Source organism: Notolepis coatsorum, assembly GCF_963971535.1.
Source record: "Notolepis coatsorum genome assembly, chromosome: 4".
In the NCBI taxonomy this organism is placed as follows: Eukaryota; Metazoa; Chordata; class Actinopteri; order Aulopiformes; family Paralepididae; genus Notolepis; species Notolepis coatsorum.
Genome location: NC_140168.1, coordinates 73,179,962 through 73,186,257, shown reverse-complemented (window position 1 = coordinate 73,186,257; position 6,296 = coordinate 73,179,962).

Genomic DNA, 6,296 nt, shown 5'->3' with positions numbered 1-6,296 from the left:
ACATAACAACCTGTCTCTCTCTCTCTGTCTCTATATGTCTATATCTCTATCTGCCTCTATATGTCTCTCTCTCTCTATGTATATCCCTCTATCTGTATATCTCTCTCTGTCTCTCTCTATGTCTATCTCTCTATAATAACCTTGTTTCTGACATGTAGTTACGTTATCCTCCCCTGCAGAACCCTTTGTTTACCTGCTGCTTTGTTCTGCAGAAGGACTTATAGTGAGACAGCATTATTAAACAAAGTGTCAGTCAGGATGAGGCTGGTTAAAACACTCCACCACCTCACTGACCTGACATCATCCACACTGGAATTAGTATAAATGGAGGTCTGGCGACAATTCTCTCTCTCTCACATTCATTCCATGACCCCTGACCCTCACCTTAATCTATCTTAACAAGGCCTCTTGACCTTGTGGTGTCCAGAGTAAGGTCCCCACAAGGATAGAAAGATGAGAAAAACAAACACACACACACGTAACTATTTAGAAGGTTGACGGGTCAACAGTGGAATTCCTGTCTCATCTATTGATCTTGCGTTAATCATCATTCAGGATCCAAGAGTGTTATTTGTCACATACATACACGAGACATGCAGTGAAATGTAGGTGGCCATGCCCGCCTAGATTGTGCAAAAATACAAACAATAAAATACAAAATAGACATGATAAAAAAACAAATAAGAATAAAATACAGTACTAAATGTAAGAAGTAAAAAGTAATAAGTAATACTATACAAATATACAGTGGATTTAGAATATAATTACTTATATTAATTACTGCTATTATGATCGTGTTCAGCTGAAACGCAAAGTCACATGACCATTTCCAACAATCCACCCTCTGTAGGACTCAACTATAGGAAGTGTTGTCTTCTCACCCTTCCTGGCACCTGAGTGAGTTTCCTGAAACCACTGAAGTTGGTTTAGTTTAAAGTCAGGACCATGTGTTGTGTGTGGAAAGACTGCACACGCACAGTTTCAATGTCGGAACAACAATTCCTACTCAAGTCTCCTGTAACAAATCACAGATAACACTACTTTGTATCAGCGCGCGCTCTGCCCGTAACGTCAACAGCATCCCATAATAGTCACACACTCTTAGAGGCACCATACCCACTATCACAACATACAGCAAACCCTGTGTAACCAGAACATAACACCATGTTGGGCTCTGGTGACTCAAACTACTGTTGACCCAGGCTCATTGAAACATATCACAAACATGGTACTACTGTTGTCATGTGACCCAGGCTCATTGAAACATATCACAAACATGGTACTACTGTTGTCATGTGACCCAGGCTCATTGAAACATATCACAAACATGGTACTACTGTTGTCATGTGACCCAGGCTAATTGAAACATATCACAAACATGGTACTACTGTTGTCATGTGACCCAGGCTCATTGGAACATATCACAAACATATTAATACTGTTGTCATGTGACCCAGGTGTATACTATGATATATACTGTATGCTATGATAGATACTTTGCAACAGTATACTTTGATGATACTTTGCAACTGTATACTTAATTTCACAGTATTCATTCGCTTATTTTTTGTATATAATAGTTTTTCCGGTGTGTATATATAGTGTATATATATAAACATATACAGTAACTATGATATTGTGTTATCTCTATTGTTTCTTGAGACAAGCTATTCATTTCCTAGCAAGTCATCAAACAAATGAGTGAGTGTGTGATAAGCAAAGAAAACCACAAAGATCTTTGTTAAACTAGAGTCTTATCTTAAGTCAACATAAACCCACACTGATAAAAAGGAGGGACGCCACAAGTCACATATTTATTTCTACTTCCTCATAATCAGAGCAGACACGCAGAGCTGACTCCATGCCTGTACGTCACAACCTGCTAAACACCTGACTCTACGTCTGTACATCACAACCTGCTAAACACCTGTCTCTACGTCTGTACGTCACAACCTGCTAAACACCTGTGTCTACGTCTGTACATCACAGCCTGATAAACACCTGTGTCTCTACGTCTGTACGTCACAGCCTGCTAAACACCTGTGTCTCTACGTCTGTACGTCACAACCTGCTAAACACCTCTCTCTACGTCTGTACGTCACAGCCTGCTAAACACCTGTGTCTCTACGTCTGTACGTCACAACCTGCTAAACACCTGTCTCTACGTCTGTACGTCACAACCTGCTAAACACCTGTCTCTACACCTGTACGTCACAACCTGCTAAACACCTGTGTCTCTACGTCTGTACGTCACAACCTGCTAAACACCTGTGTCTCTACGTCTGTACGTCACAACCTGCTAAACACCTGTGTCTCTACGTCTGTACGTCACAACCTGCTAAACACCTGTCTCTACGTCTGTACGTCACAACCTGCTAAACACCTGTCTCTACGTCTGTACGTCACAACCTGCTAAACACCTGTCTCTACGTCTGTACGTCACAGCCTGCTAAACACCTCTGTTACTTTGAAGAAAAGCGTACTAAATGACTAAATGTAAATGAAAAGGTTTTTGCATAGAAAACATAATAAAAAATGTATGAAGATTATATACTTTCACATTTGAACTTCAAGAGGACATAATCAGAGCAGCATAACTGGACCACATACCACTTCAACATAACCTATAGAGGTCAATGGATACACAAACGTCATGTAGAATGTGTACTTTTACTTTAGATACTTAAGTACATTCAATAGCAAAACATTTTTACATAAAACATTTTACTTAGCTAAAACATTTACTTTTACCAGAGTACTCCAGGTATCAGAGTAGTTCTACTTTTACTTAAGTAAAGGAACTCTGTACTTCTTCCACCACTGGTTTAATGTACAGTATATATATAATAATAATAATGCAGGACCTCTTTAGAGGTCTTTATTCGGCATGCAACGAACTGGGACATGCAATGGGAGCGGCACACACACACTGGAATACACACACACATGCACACAACATTTATTTTTTTTGGGATTACAGAAAATTATCACTAAAGTGCTATCTGTTGCAGCTGCACTGTTCTCCATGAAAATACCATACTTGGATAAGTCTGACCATTTCTCAAAATCTGAAAATCATTATTTAATAAAACACAGAAAAGGATCACCAAGTTACTCTGGATAAAAAAAAACTTTACAGACAACATTGAGACAAAGCTTCCTGACACATCTCCATCCAAACTCTTGGAAGAACTCATTGAAATCTCATCTGATACCACCTGGAGAGCTAGTTTCAGAGTGTGGCGCTGAGTACCAAGTATCTCACCTATATGTCCCTATGCCATAAATGTCATGTATGTTGTGTATGTCATAAATGTCTATATGAATTGAAAATGGGGGACCCTGATGGAAACAAGACAAACGTCTTTCTCAGGTCTGCATCCCCTTAACAATTGTATGTATTGAGCCGTACTGTATTGTACCCATTCTGCAATCTGTTAAATAAAGTTTTCATTCATTCATTCATTCATGATGCAGCAGTTAAGGTGTTGATACCATTCAGCACCACATATCTGTGTGAAGCTGGCTTTTCATCCATGACAGCTCTGAAAACAAAATATAGGGCCAAGTTGAGCCTTGAGGATGACATGCTTGTTGCCTTGTCAAAGACTGACAGCAATAAAGACTGTTTGCTTATTTCCTATGTTCGCTTTGTAAATTCCCAGTCACTGAGTGAAGATCTGCTGTTTTGCAAATATGTCAAAAACAGCGACAGCTGATGAGCTCTTCAAAATTATTGACAGTTACCTGACAGAACATGGACTGAAATGGGAGAACTGTGTGGGCTTTTGCTCTGACGGTGCGCAGGCCATGGCAGGGAAAAGGAGGGGGCTATAGGCGCTCATCAAGGGGGTCTCGCCAAACGCGCAATGGACGCACTGTAAATTCACAGAGAGGCGCCAGCGTCAAGACAGCTTAGCCCTGAGCTGAATGAGGTTTTGACAGAAGTTATAAACGTGGTAAATTTCATCAAAACCCGAGCCCTGAAAGCGCGCCTGTTCTCTGCGCTGTGTGAGGAGATGGAAGCTGACCATTCTGCAGTGCTGTTTCACAGCGAGGCAAGGTGGCTCTCGCGAGGGAAGGTGTTGCCAATTTGAAAGGTCACGATATTGGTGTTATTTCAATAAATTTAAACATGGCCCATTTCATGACTATTTTGTTGGGGCGAGGGGGGGGGGGGGGGGGCCCAAGATATTTTGGTCCGCCAAAGGGGGGCCTGACAGAAAAAGTTTGAGAAGCACTGGCTTAACCCATCCCGTCGTCCTCCCCCCCAAGGGCAGCCGGGAGCAGACAGGGCGTCGGCGAGGTACCGCGCCCGGGGACCAATCCAAGTGCTCCTGCCCGTCTACGTCAATGACGCGACAGCATCAGCGATCTGTTGCGTGCATGTTTTTCCATTGGGTTTATCTTATCGGGGGGGAAACCCTTGCGAGCACGGGGAGAACATGCAAACTCCACACAGAAAGGCCTGGGAGATGCCCCACCTGGGTACCTGGCAACATGGAAACCTGGTCCCCAAGGGGGAATCGAACCCTGGACCTTCTTGCTGTGAGGTGACCACTACACCACCGTAATAAGGGTATGAAGGGTATGAAATCCATTTCAGACCATATGTTTTTTTTATTTATTTTTTATCTTTTCCCCCCTCCTTTTTCCTCAGTTTTTCTCCCATCCCAATGTTTAGTCGTTATGCCAATTCCCAATCCCCTTCCTGGTCGCTGCGCACCTACCCCCCACAGTCGGTCTGGGAGAGTGGAGGCTATCACAATGATAGTATCACATGCTTCCTCCGACACATGTGTAGCCAATCAACCGCTTCTTCTCACCTGGCAGCGCGGACTCTCACTGAGAGGGTGTAACGTGTGGAAGGATCACACTACCCCCCTTAGATCTTTTCTTCACTGAGCAGGCGCCCCGACCGAACTGTAGGAGTCGCTGTTTACAACGACCACGACCCACCCACCAGCTTCCCCACCCCTAACACTGCCAATTGTGTTAGTATGAACGACCAGCCAAGCTGGTAGCAACGCCGAGAGCTGGGCTCGAACCCAGCATCTCCTGCGTTAGTGGCGAGCGCCTTGCCCACTGCGCCACTTAGCCGCCCAGACCATATGTTTTTAATAATTTGCCCAACTATCAAGAAAAATGTCACCTCCCAAAAACACATTTATTCCACTATTTTCAAATTTGGCACATTTTGTTCCCCAATCATCCCTCTTCATACATCCTTGATGACTTCTTTAAATTAAATCCAACTAAAAAGGGGATTGTGTCAGAGATATACGACAGAATGATCAACATTAACTACTCTCAAAGGTTCCTGGGAACAAGATCTGGAAGGGGACCTTTCAGATGAGCAGTGGGAGGCAATATTAGACCTTGTTCATTCCTCATTGATATGTGCTAAGCATGCACTCATTCAATTTTATATTGCACACTACACAAATGCAAGATTGTCAAAACTTTTCCAGCTATTAGTACCTGTAACAGATGTAAGAAGACCCCTGCAGACTTGATACACATGTTCTGGTCCTGTAACAGATGTAAGTAGGCCCCTGCAGACTTGATACATGTTCTGGTCCTGTAACAGATGTAAGCAGGCCCCTGCAGACTTGATACACATGTTCTGGTCCTGTAACAGATGTAAGCAGGCCCCTGCAGACTTGATACATGTTCTGGTCCTGTAACAGATGTAAGCAGGCCCCTGCAGACTTGATACACATGTTCTGGTCCTGTAACAGATGTAAGCAGGCCCCTGCAGACTTGATACATGTTCTGGTCCTGTAACAGATGTAAGCAGGCCCCTGCAGACTTGATACACATGTTCTGGTCCTGTCCGTCTCTCACCAGCTACTGGACAGACATTTTTAATACAATATTGGATAGAAACTTTGACCCGGATCATGTTACAGCTGTCTTTGGGCTTCTGCCTGAAATGAGAACACCCAGGGAGATTCAAACTGTAGTGACCTTCTCCTCGCTCTTAGCTACACGTTTAATATTGCGGAAGTGGAAGCATGTCTCCCCACCTATACACAGCAGCTGGATTACAAGAGTCCTACAGGCTCTTGATCAGCCACACAGACCCTGACACTGGCAGAGGAGTGATGTGAGTCTGAGCTACAGCACGTTAATGAGAGTTTAATGTTAGTAGTATGTTAGATGAGAGTAACTTGAACCCGGCACTATTTAGATTAATCACATCCCACTTAAACAGTGTTTGTTTGTCATGAAATAGGTCAAAGTGATCAAGTAAAGGAATGACCCAGAACATACGATATAAACAACAATATCAT